We start from the raw sequence: 13,430 nt of genomic DNA, 5'->3' as shown, positions 1-13,430 counted from the left end.
TATTTCTGGAGTAAATAAAAAGTCTAAATTTACTGTATTCTTTTTTTTTTTTTGGTTCCTTTATGTTTTTGTTTTTTTCCCCTTGAGAGTTTGGCATTCTTTCATTTTAAGTTAACATAAGGTAGATATCGATTTGTGGGAATGGTGGTGTTTTAGGCTGGGTTCCCTAGAGTAGCAAAACCAATAAAGCATATAAATATCTATATAGATTTATGTCAAGGAAATGGTTCACGTGGTTGTAGAGGCTGGAACGTCCCAAGTCAGTGGTTCAGTCTGGAGGCTTCTCTTGATTCATATAGCTGCAGGGGCTGACGAACCCAAGGTTGGCAGGCCAGACAGCAGGGCTCTTGCTGACAGGCTGCAAAGACTGATGAATCTCAAGATGGGCAGTCAAGACATCAGGTAAGCTGCCAGCTCCAGTACCAAGAACTGAAGGTCAAACAAACAGGAGCCAGCTACTGGATCCATGGCAAGCAAAACCCCAGGAGCCTTGCCAGAGAGTCCACGTATATTGGATGCAGGCCACGCCCCTCATGGAGGTGATCGTGTTATATCATATCTCATCATAGAAGTCAGCACTACATCATAACTGTCAAACCACTGGGAATCATGGCCCAGCCAATTTGACATATGACCTTAACGATCACACAGATTGGCTGGGGAGTCTGCCTAGTGACTGATAAAAACCCTAGAACACAGAGGGCCTCCTGATCATGTCGTATGGACGTGGAAGCCCTGTGCTGAAAACCTCCCAGGCTGAATAAACCTGTGATGGCCATGAAAGCACCAGCCACAACAGTACCATGAGAGATGGAGACAATGAGCAGACTCAGATGGTGGCAGCAGAGTGTAAAGGCCAAACCCCAGCTGAGAACTGTAATATGCTGAGAAGAGGGTCACCCTGAGCAGGCCATCTGAGAACTGTCATGGTGCTGGTCAGGAGGAGCTGGGAACCAGCTGAGAGGAGCAGCAGGTAGCTGAGCCCACCGAGTGACATTATTGAGTTTACTGTTTGAAAGTTTCCTGATGGGTGAGAAAGAGCATTGGTTCTTGGGAAGTGTAAGTGGTCCTCTCTGAGACGTAAACAGGTCCCCTTGAGAGAATGAGGTCCTGTGCTGGGACCCCTCCCAAATCTCACCCTATGCATATTTTTGTTTCCGTTTATATCCTTCTCAGTTATAATAAAGCTGATATTGTAGATATGGCATTTTCATAAGTTCTCTGTGACCGTTGCAATGAATTATCAAACACGATAGAGAAGGAGTTCCATGCAGGGAACAGCTGGTGTCAGAAATGGCGAAGACGTTGGAGAATAGGAATATATTTATCCTCCACCTCATAGGAACCAGACTGGTGCTGATTCTTATCCTCAGAGTTATTTTATTTCAGTTGGTGTCCAAAAGACTGACTCTTTTCACTACCACTAACATTTTACTCTACTTTCTTTGGAGTTCCTGGGTGGTACAAATGGTTAACACATGTGGCTGCTTATAAGAAGGTTGGAAGTTTGAAAAAAAAGTTGGAGGTTCAAGTCTACCCAGAGGCACCTAGGAAGAATAACCTGGTAATCTACTTCCAAAAAACCAGCCATTGAAAACCCTATGGAGCATGGTTCTACTCTGACACATATGTGGTCACCATAAGTCAGAATCAGCTCCATGGAACTGGATGGATACTTGCTTTATGATAAATAGATCTATCTATCCATACCTTTAGCCATCATGAATTTATCTTATTTTTTGATGCATTTCTATTTCAAAGTAAAATTGCAGACATCTGCATGTTATTGTTGTCAGTGGCCATCGAGTCTGCTCTGGATCATAATGGTCTTACGTATAACAGAATGAAATATTGCCTGAGCCTGTGCCATATTCTCCATCGTTGGTATGTTTGAGCCCATTGTTGCATCTGTTATGTTAATCAATCTCATTGAGGGATTCCCTCATTTTCGTTGGCCCTCCACTTTACCAGACATGAACTTCTTTTCTAGATATTAGTTTTTCCTAACGGTGTATCCAAAGTAAGCAAGTTGAAGTCTCACCATTCTTGCTTAAACATCTGTATAAACAAACCAAAACCAAACCCACTGTTGTTGAGTCAATTCTGACTCATAGCGACGATATAAGCCAGAATAGAACTGCCCCATAGAGTTTCCAAGGAGTGCCTGGTGGATTTGAACTGCCAATGCTTTGGTTAGCAGCCATAGCACTTAGCCACTATGCCAGACATCTGTGTATATACCAATAAATACTTCAACCTGCATATCTTTGTGAACGTACATACCTCCTTTTCACTCCAAGCTTTTTGCCACTCTTTGGGCAAAAAGCTACAGGAATTAAGAGGAAACTATAATTAAAGTCTGGGATCTTTGTTGGGGTTCAGCCATAGAGAACTAAAAGACTGAGGCACTGCTTTCTGTCCTTTGAGCCACAGAAATTCCTGAAGATCATCCTCAGTGCCCAGGATCAAGGGACCAAAAAAAAAAAAAAAATCCTGAGAAAAAGTTGGAGGCCCAAAAACTGTCAAAGGTCCAGTTATGCTCTTCAGGAATGTCTAGTTCTACCTTGACTGCCAAAACTCAAAAGGCTGTTGAATAGGAGAGCTCATTTTCCCATAACCCTGTGGGCTGGGAGAAATGAGGGACATTAGGGGCCCCAGGAGCCTCAAAAGGAGATTTACAGCATGTCATAGGTCACTGTGATGACAGTTTCTTTGTTCCTGTACCTGTGGAATGCTTGTTGTAGTGGTTAAACCAAACATCTGGAACATGCCTCAATAAGGCAAACTAAAAACCAAACCCATTCGTGTCGAGTCGATTCCGACTTACAGCGACCCTATAGGACAAGAGTAGAAGTGCCCCATAGTTTCTGCTCTTAAACTCTGTGGCACCAGAACTCCAAACAACAGTAGCAATAACAACAAGAAACATACCTTATCTACTAATAACCCAGAGAGGAAGATTAGGGAAAGACAATTGAATTATACAAAGAAATCCAACATTGCAAGCTAACTACTTAGAAAGAGATCATTTAAAACTACAAACGCCCGTCCCTCCCCTGCAAGAAAACTTATAGAGCTAAAAACCCACGCCTGTAAAGGAAAGCAATTAGATTAAATAAATGAACCATAATAACATATGAAGGAGCCCTAGTGGAGCTCTGATGGTGCAGTGGTTAAGTGCTCGGCTGTTAACCAAAAGGTCGGTGGTTCGAACCCACCTGTGCCATCACAGGAAAAAGATGTGGCAGTCTGCTTTTATAAAGATTAAACCAAAAAAACAGATTCACTGCTGTTGAGTGGATTCAGACTCATAGCGACCCTGTGGACAGAGTAGAGCTGTAAATCTTTATGGAAGCCAACTGCCACATTTTTCTCCTGGTGGCTTCGAACCATCAACATTTTGGTTAGCCACTGAAAGCTTTAACCACTGTGCCACTAAGGCTCATGTCTGTAAAGTTACACCCTTGGACATCCTATGGAGCAGTTCTACTCTGTCCCGTAGTGTTGCTGTGAGTTGGAATTGACTCAAAAATGTATGTGTGATACATAAATTAGTGGACTTAAAAGATTTAAGTAAAGAGGGAAATTAGAAGTTGTTTCACAAGCCTCTGGACAACTACAAAAATTTGAAAATCAATTTATGGGATGTTGTGAAATATTTACTCAGAAAAATGTTTGATTTGGTTTATATTTTTTATTATAAAAATTGAATAATAAGGAAATAAAATAAGTACTAGCTTTGTAATTATATAAAAAATAAAAGGGAAAAATAGGAAAATGAGCTTAAAAAGATAACATGAAACTAAGGAATGGAAAGTCAAATTTGTCAAATAAAATATAACAGAATTCAGTAGCTGACTCCTTAAAAAGTTTGATATGAAGAAATCTCAATAAAGATTTGGGTTTATTCCAGAAATATGATGGTGGTTCATTATCATATTTATCAGCCTAATCCATTGTATTAACAAGAAAAAACAAATAAATATATTATAACAATAGAAACTGAGAAGATACTTAATAAGACCCAGTGATTATTTCGAATAACAAAATAATTAAGGAAAACATTTTAAGTATGATAAAAACCATTGAACAGAAATCAATGCAAATATCCTGAAAAATATTAAATTAATGTCAATTAAAAGGAAGAACTAGACAGGATGCCTGTAACAAGGTGATTTTTCATACTACATTAGAGCTTCTAGCAGATTTAATAGCCAACAAAAACAAAGTGCTGGCCCTAATTAATCTTATTATTTCTTCTAATTTCCTGGAATACCCAAGTTTGGCTCCTTAGTCACTACTTGCATGTATCTTCATCTGATTTAACTAAAATATGTATTTTTATTTCATTTTAATTTTACAAGTATAATGGATGAGAGTAGAAGCCAAGAAGTTCTTCCTGCTACCCAGTGTCTCTGGCCAGCCACTGGAGCTCTCTGAGTCCAAACTTTTCTTCTCTTGGAGAATTTGGGAAATGCCAATTAAAACTCTTACAACTTGATATTATAAGATGTTTAAGGCTAATATTCTGACTCTTCTTTGATGGTATTTTACTTTTTCTTATCTTTTTTAGAAAGACAATAATACCCCTCGAAGGTTTTAGAGGCATTGGCTAGGATCACCTTGATCAGTAATTATTAAATTGGAATATGAAATAATGAGACAATATTAATCCACCTTCCAATTTTACTGTAGTACAAGTTTATAGCCTGTGACTAAAACATCCTAAAGGTATTTTGGAAACCCTGGTGGTGTAGTGGTTAAGAGCTGTTTCTGCTAACCAAAAGGTCAGCAGTTCAAATCCACCAGACGCTCCTTGGAAACCCAATGGGGCAGTTCTATTCTGTCCTATAGGGCCACTATGAGTCAGAATCGACTTGATGGCAACATGGTGGTGTAGTGGTTAAGAGCTGTTTCTGCTAACCAAAAGGTCAGCAGTTCAAATCCACCAGACGCTCCTTGGAAACCCAATGGGGCAGTTCTATTCTGTCCTATAGGGCCACTATGAGTCAGAATCGACTTGATAGCAACAGGCTGTTTGTTGTTGAAAAGTATTTCAAACACTTACACTCTATAGAAACTTGGTAAGTGTGAGTAATACTATCACAGTTTTATACTACGAACTAATATTTTAAAAAGCATCTAAATTATTACAGTTGCTAAAGTCCTGTCCCTCAAGTGTGGCAAGGGTTTTATCATTATGTCTTCATGATTTTTTCAGTTTGTTTTCCCTTAGATATCTAAATAAAGTTTTACATTTGAATGAAATGATTTAAGAAGAGGCTTTAATTGATTCCCTAGTGACTCTGAATTAAATCTGTGATAGGAAGCAATTTACTTTAGAATTTGGAGAACTACCTATTTATATTATGAATCTTACTTAAAACAGTGTATTTGTAAATTGGGATTTAATCTTTTGTTCTTTTTATAATTGGGTTGGTTTATCTTTGTTTTGTAATTTGCAAATTCGTACAAGGGCAGTCCATTTATTTAATAAATATTTGAACTCCTTAAAATAATAATATTTTGTATATCTATATATAGTGTGTGTGTTTGAGCTTAAATGCGTGAAGTTCTATTTTAAATATGAACACTTTCGAAGTTGAAAGTTAACTTGTATTCAAATCCAGTACTCCACACCAATAGTTTAAGTGCCTCAAAGAGTCCCTAAATTAACAAGAAAACTAGTGTTTAGGAGTATTAAACATATCATCTCATCAATTATTCCTCAACAGATGCTGAAAATTTATTTTTATTATTTTTATTTTCCTTGGAGGGTTCACGTGTATTGACTAATGTATAGTTACCACCGCATGCTAAGTGATAGAACAGAGATTTAAAAGCAAGTATACCTGGCTACAAATCTTCTTTTCTCTATGTGTATCACTCCTAGTCATTGGCAGAGAGTTTCTAGACTCAAAGGTCATTAATTCTCCTCTTCTTCCTCAGGCAGAAAGCAGAAGGGCTGAAATACTGAAGTAATTCGTCTTGTGTACATTTGGTGTTTTTGAGGGAAGACAAAGTGTCTGATGATTTTCCTTTCCCTTCCTTTCTTCCCTCCTTTTGTCCTTCTACCCCTCCTCCCCTCTCTCCTTCCTTAAACCTTTCCTTTCATCTTTCCCTCCCTCATTCCTTCCCTCCTTCCATTCTTCCTTGCTTCCTTCCTTCCCTCCTTTTCTCTCTCTTTCTTTGAATTAAATCACTCTTTGATTCTGCTTTGTCAGTGTTTACAATCAAGAACATAATATGTGCACACAATATATTTCCCATTTTCTCCTTGACTGTAGATAAGGTGACCTGTGCCCTGATATTTTAACTAGCAAAATCATACTGATAATAAGTGTTCAACACAAGCAGAAGAAAATATTCTGGTAAAAATTACTCTAGGTTACACATGCTTAAACAACTCTGCCCCAGTTGATTCTTAGGACTCATGTCCACTTATTTGGAAAAAGAAAATTATTTCTTTTTTGTTTCAATATCAGACCATTTAGGGAAAAATATCAATTCTTTATATACAGCATGGAGACAATCCTTGTGAAGGCTCTCCAGAGTCTGTGTAGAGTGGGAAGCAATCTAATTGGGATATATTTGTATTCTTATTCATATTCTATGTATTTCTAATTATATGAGTATATAATGCTCCTTCTGGTAAGTTTCTGTGTGATATAACTGAGATTTTTTCCACAGCCAAAGGCTGTTTATATCAAGAAAAAAAAAAATGGGGAAAATATGGAGCGAGTCTTTTTTTCTCTTTCTCGCTTTTGAGTGTTAAAAAAATACCGCAGACTGGCTAATAGCCATTTTGTCTACATCTCTGTCTGTGCTGTGCCTCACATATAGTCAGGGTGAGATAAATAATTTCGAACAAATGTTACATAAATTTTCTTTTTGCAAAGTGACTTGCTTTGGCAGTAACAATATTAAAATGTCACCTAAAAGTCTGTTTCTCCCCATATGCCCCGTCTTAGCAACTAGAATGCAGTATCCTGTAGGTGTAGTTTACTGTTTGCCTCCAAAAGCACAATGAATGTGTGTTCTTTATGGTGGGAGTAGCCAAGCTAAAAATAAAACCAGTGATCACGTGAGACTCGTTTCCTATATAATATATTAAAAATGTTCTCTTTAGTATATTAATTGATATTCTGTTGTCATTCACTGCTGTCGAGTTGGCCCCTGAATCGTGGTGATTCCACACACAACAGAACAAAATGCTGCTGTTGCCCAGACTTGAGATTCCTTGTGATCCATATGGTTTTCACTGGCTGATTTTCAGAAGTAGATCGTTAAGCCTTTCTTGCATTAACTGATATAATAAATATAATTGAAAATTACACCCATATTTGTTCCCCAGAATTAAAACTATTGATAATATATGTTGAACTAAGAAAGCATAGCTCAGTTTAGAGATCAGAATCTCTCATCATTATCTCATTAACCACCACAACTAGTCATTTATTATTTTGTATTCTTGTGGGAGAGTCAATAATTACCCTGAATTATTGGAGTAAAAAGTTTCCAGACATTCAAAATACAATCAACCTGTTGTTCTTAGGTGCCATCTAGTCAGCTCCAACTTATAGAGACCCTATGTACAACAGAATGAAATGCGCCTCAGTCCTGTGCCATCCTCACAATTGTTGCTACGCTTGAGTCCATTGTTGCAGCCACTGTGTCAGTCCATCTTGTTGAGGGTCTTCCTTTCTTTTGCTGACCCTCTGCTTTATCAAGCACAGTGTTCTTCTTCAGGGACTGTTCCCTCCTGTCAAAAGTACGTGAGGTGAAGTCTCACCATCCTTGCTTCTAAGGAACACTCTGGCTGTACTTCTTCCAAGACAAATTTGTTCATTCTTCTGGCAGGCCATGATATGTTCAATATTCTTTGGCAACACCATAACTCAAAGGCATCAATTCATCTTTAGTCTTCGTTATTCATTGTCCAGCTAGTGAGTTTTATTCCTCTTATTCTTTGGGGGCATAACTTTCTCATCATATATATGAGAAATATCTCTGCTTCAGAAGGAAACATTATTTAGGGAGAATTAGTCATCTAAGGACTTGAAAAGCAAATGCAAGTTATACAAAGCAAGGGCTTCTAATATTCATAGCACGTAATACATAAGTATTTCCAATATACGGTAGCTTAAAAGAACAATAAAATAGCCAAACCAAAGAAATAAAATCCTGATGCTAGTCCTAAGAATTGGTCTCAATAACAAATAAAATATACAGCAAGTGAAAGAATGTTTTATTTATGAGAGTAAAATGAATAGCACCATAGGAAATAGGTTATTTGCTGTAGTAAACATCAGAAGGGCAAGAATTACAATTTGATATGTCTCCCAAGGAGTATGCAGCTCAGATAAAGCTGTGAGTCTAAAACTGGAGAAGTGCATACTTGATATTACTAGAAGTCTGTCTGTAGTCCGTGTCCAGACCTTGAAGTGGTACACATCTTCTGTACTGTACCTTACGATAGCTATTTCATTTATTAGAAACGACCACTACCTATCTTTATAAAGCCTCGTTTATTTATAGGAGAAGTACCAAATGCATTGAATTTGTGAAACAAAAAAAGAAGATGTTGAAACAACCTTTAGAAGTACTCCATGGGGAAAAAAATGGTAATATTCTTACATTTTGAAAAACAAGCCAGAAATATTAGAATTTAGGCAAGTATGATATGCTGTTAATTCAACCTCAAACCATCAACCCTTCTACAGCATGACTTTTGGTAGAAGTTGGGTGTTTATTATGTGCCAGGTACCTTTCTAACTGCTTTCCATATATTATTTAATTTAAAATAACCTAAGTACATCATGTAATTACTATTATTATTCCATTTTGCAGATGAGAGAAATGAGGTATGTGGAAAAAAAGCAACTTGACCAAAGTCACAGAGCAAGTGAGTGGCAAATCCAAATGTTGTGTCCAAAGGCAGTGCTGTTAAGTAAAAAGCAAAGCAGTCTTCACGTAAAATTTAAAGTATAAAAAGTTTGTTTATGGCTTGTATCAGTTATCTACTGCTGCCGTAAGGTGTGGTTAAAATACTGATGAACACTTTTTATTTGTCACAGTTTGGGCAGACTAGAAGTTTGGAGCTACTTTTTTGGTTTGGGGCCTATTAAAAACCCAAATCAAACCTGTTGCTGTCGAGTCGATTCCGACTCATAGTGACCCTATAGCCAAGGCTAAAGTCATTTGAAGACTTGACTTGGTCTGGATGATATCCTTCCCAGGCTCACTCACAGGGCCACCTGGTTGTTGGCAAGAGGCCTCAGTCCTTCAACCAATTCCATATAGTCCTTTCCACAAGACTACTCACACATTCTCATGACATGGTGACTGGGGCCCCCCAACATGAATGATCCAAGAGACAAAAGCAGATGCCACAATGTCTTTTATGATCTAGTCTCAGAATTTGTATATTCTCGTCTCCACAATATTCTGATGGTCATACAAATCTGCGCTATTCAGTGTGGGAAGGGAGTACCCAAGGTCATAAGTACTGTGGAGGTGAGGATCACCAGGGCCATCTTGGAGGCTGGCTTCCACAAACCTATATATCAAACAAGAATGCACTTCTAAGCAAAAAAAACATACCACTCAACCCCCAGAGAATAATTCTACTTTAGTTTTACTATACTGTATTAGAAAAAATTCTGTTTATTATCAACATGGTGTTATATATTGGGTTTTCTCTGAATGAGGATAATGGGAACATTGGAAGCCTTCTCCCAGGTGAAAGGTTTATAGTGTATCTCTTTGATTTTATTGGAACATGATTGAGTAGGTATTGAAAAATAAAACATCGTGTTAGCAATAAATTTTGCAATCAATTATGCAAAAGCGATATGTTGTGTAGGCAATCTAACTAAATCCATGATATTTCAAGTGACAGCTTTACTATTTTGCCATAGTATAACATATATCATTAACTTTCTAGACTACTGTATCTGTATCCTTGCTGTCTGTTATAGAACTGCTATGAATGTAGTTTTTATGATAGCACCTTACCTTCAGGTACCACTTTTCTGTAATAGTTAGGATATAGGCTAAAATAGTTGTATCAGTAAACTTTCGCTACATTACAAACCATCCCAAAAGCTAGCAGCTTAAAAAAACATTCTATATAGTTTCATGTTTATTAAGTGCGCTGAGAAGTTATTCCTATCTGGGTTGGCTCATCTCATCTAATCTTATGCTCTCTCATGTGGCTGTTTTGGCTTGGGAGTCTGATGATGTCTGGTTGATCTATGCCAGTCTTACATGTTTGAAAACTGACAGATTATTAGCCATAGCATCTCAGTTCCCCTTCACATGGTCATTTATCTTCAGACAGGCTAACTGGAAGCTTATATTTGCTTATGTGGTGGTTTCACGTGCACCAAGAGAGGTTAATCCCAATCAATAAATGCCTTTTCAATTTCTGTTTGCATCATGCTTGATATTCTCTTATCGGTCAAAGCAAATTACATGATGTCTTAGGCTAGGTTCCCTAGAGGAGCAAAACCAGTGAAATGTATATATATAGAGAGAGAGACAAAGAGACTGATTTATCTTAAGGAAATGGCTCACGCGCTTATAAAAAAATTATAGGGGCTAGAAATTTCCAAGTCTGTGGGTCACGCTTTAGGCTGGAGGCTTCTCTTGACTCACATAGCTGCAGGGGCTGACGAATCCCAAGATTGGCAAGGAGTATGGCAGACCACTGGCTCAAATCCCAAGAACTGGAGGTCAGATGATGAAGAGCCAGATGCAGGATCCAGAGAAACCAAGCAAGCTTTGCCAGAATGTCCATATATATATTGGCTGCAAGCCACAACCCAGAGAAAATTCCCCTACAACTGATTAGCTGATCACATCAGATCACATCATGGAGGATGACTGTATCATTACATAACTGCAAAACTGCTGAGAATCGTGGCCCAGCCAACTTGACACACAAGCTTAACCATCACAGTCCACCCATTGTCAGCTTGGCACCTGTATACATCTCCTTAAACCAAACACAATCTCTAGATAAAAACAATTACAAAGTCATACTTGTGCCTAACATAATAAAAGTAACATGAGTACAACTGAAAACGCACTAGCCCCATTTACATGTTATATTTTATAAGTGAAGAAAACAAAAATATATGATGTGCACATACAAGGAAGATACACTCATAACAATTGCAGTCCTCATTTTTGCAACTGGGCACATGGTTGTGACTACCTTCTTCGACCACCCACTCTGTATTCCTTTTACCCTTAGCAAACTCCTCAGTTGGTTGTGGTTCTTTGCTTGGTGGAGTGACACAAACCTTCATTCCTGAAGGGTCTGGGCCATTAGTAGTCGCGTTGAAACTGGGTTTTTGTAATTTTCCATTAACTTTAATCACAGGACATGGTAGTACTAAGAGACACCCCAAGGGATCTTCTGAATTCCAGACATAATTTTTGTTACCTCCATTATACAACACCAATCCAATTTCCCCTTGGTAGTCAGGATCAACCACACCAGCCTTTATGGTAACTCCCTCCTTTGCCTGTTGATCCAGAGGGACGAGAAGCCCAAAGTGGCTGGGTGGCATTCTTAATTTTCAGTTCAATGGAATCTGTGTTGTGTCTCCAGGAGAAGTCTTCTTCCCTTTGGAAGCAAGACTTCTAGACCTGCAGAGCCCAGGGTCACAGGGACAGGGAGCAAAAATTTTGCGAGCGGACCACTAGGGGAGATAAGGAGTGGTTCCATTCCTATTTCTACCCCTTGACTCCTGGAACCATGCATCATGGCTGTGAGAGAAACAGCACCATATATTGGACAACGGTTTAGAGCATATACAGCCTCCTGGAGAACATTGCCCCAAAACTGTGAAGTATTGCCACCTAGCTGGCACCATAATTGTGTCTTTAGGCGGCCATTCCATTGTTCTTTCAAACCAGCTGCTTCAGGACGATGGGGAAAGTGGTAAGACCAGCGAATTCCGTGAGCATGGGCCCATTGTCACACTTCATTTGCCATGGAATGAGCCCCTTGATCTGAGGCAATGCTGTTTGGGATATCATGATGGTGGATAAGGCCTTCAGGTGGTAGTTTTGGCAGAAGCATTGCGTGCAGAGAAGGTAAATCCATATCCAGAGTAAATGTCTATCCTGGTAAGAATGAAACGCTCCCTCTTCCATGATGGAAGTGGTCCAATGTAATCAACCAGCTACCAGGTTGCTTGCTGATCACCTCAGGGAATGGTGGCATACCGGGGACTCAGTGTTGGTCTCTGCTGCTGGCAGATTTGACACTCAGCAGTAGCTGTAACCAGGTTGCCCTTGGTGAGTAGAAGTCTATATTTATGAGTCCATCTCTACCACCATGGCCAGTTTGTTCATGAGCTTATTGGACAATGAGCATCATTCTATCCAATTAATTGTTAAAATCCTCCTCTGCCGAAAAAAAAAAAAAAAAAAAAACTGCCGAAGTCACCCTTTATTAAGCATTCATGTGAGACACAAATATCTTCACTTCTTTGGCCCATTTGGAGAGATCTATCCATATACCTATTCCCCATTCCTCCTTGTCACTCATTTTCCAATCGTGTTCCTTCCAAGTCCCTACTATCCAGCCAAACCATTGGTGTCTGGATGATCTATGAATCAGTATACAATCACACATTTGGTCATTTCTCCTTCTAAGCAACGTGAACAACCAGGTGCATTGCTTGAAGTTCTGCCCATTAGGAGGATTTCCCTTCTCCACTGTCTTTTAGGGAGGTCCCAGAAAGGGGCTGTAGCGCTGCCTCTGTCCACTTTCGAGTGATGCCTGCATATCACATAGAACTATCTATAAACCAGGCCAGAGTTTTCTCTTCCTCCGTCAAGTGATCATAAGGAACTCCCCATGAGGCCATAGGTGCAGACTGGGAGAGGGCAGGTAATGTGACAGGAGTAGAGACCATGGGCATCTGGGCCATTTCCTCATACAACTTACTTGAGTCTTTAGGTCCTACTCAGGCTCCATCTTATATATACCACTTCCATTTAATGATGGAGTGCTGCTGTCAGACAACATCCAGTTCATGATGTTAACATCCAGTCTATGGTTAAGCATTCAGTTTCTACTAAGGCTCAGTAACAAGCCAAAAGCTGTTTTCCAAAAGAGTAATTATCTGCAGACTATGGAAGAGCTTTGCTCCAAGATCCTAAGGATCTGCACTGTGATTCACCAATTTACCTTGACACTCCTCCATAGCAGGAAGTGAATGGCTTTTCCTATTGCTTCTCAACCTCAACCACAAATATTGGGGCTATAATGGAATTTCTCTTTGTGATGTTAATTTGCGTTCTCCAGTGAGGATCTCTTCATATGATTATTGGCCATTTTGGTCTCTATTTTGCAGACTGCTCATATATGTCTTTTGCCTATTTTTCTACTGAGATTTTCCATCTCCCCC

General features: G+C 39.0%; 1 pseudogene; it reads right to left on the bottom strand.

Moving 5' to 3' along the window:
- LOC100677663 (cell division control protein 42 homolog) overlaps positions 1 to 11,579 on the bottom strand; it is a 91,702-nt pseudogene extending 80,123 nt beyond the window's left edge.
- Between the last annotated feature and the right edge of the window lie 1,851 nt (positions 11,580 to 13,430).

Source organism: Loxodonta africana, chromosome 23, assembly GCF_030014295.1.
Source record: "Loxodonta africana isolate mLoxAfr1 chromosome 23, mLoxAfr1.hap2, whole genome shotgun sequence".
Taxonomy (NCBI): Eukaryota; Metazoa; Chordata; class Mammalia; order Proboscidea; family Elephantidae; genus Loxodonta; species Loxodonta africana.
The sequence above is the reverse complement of the archived record's forward strand: the minus strand, read 5'-3'. Positions and strand labels throughout refer to the sequence as shown.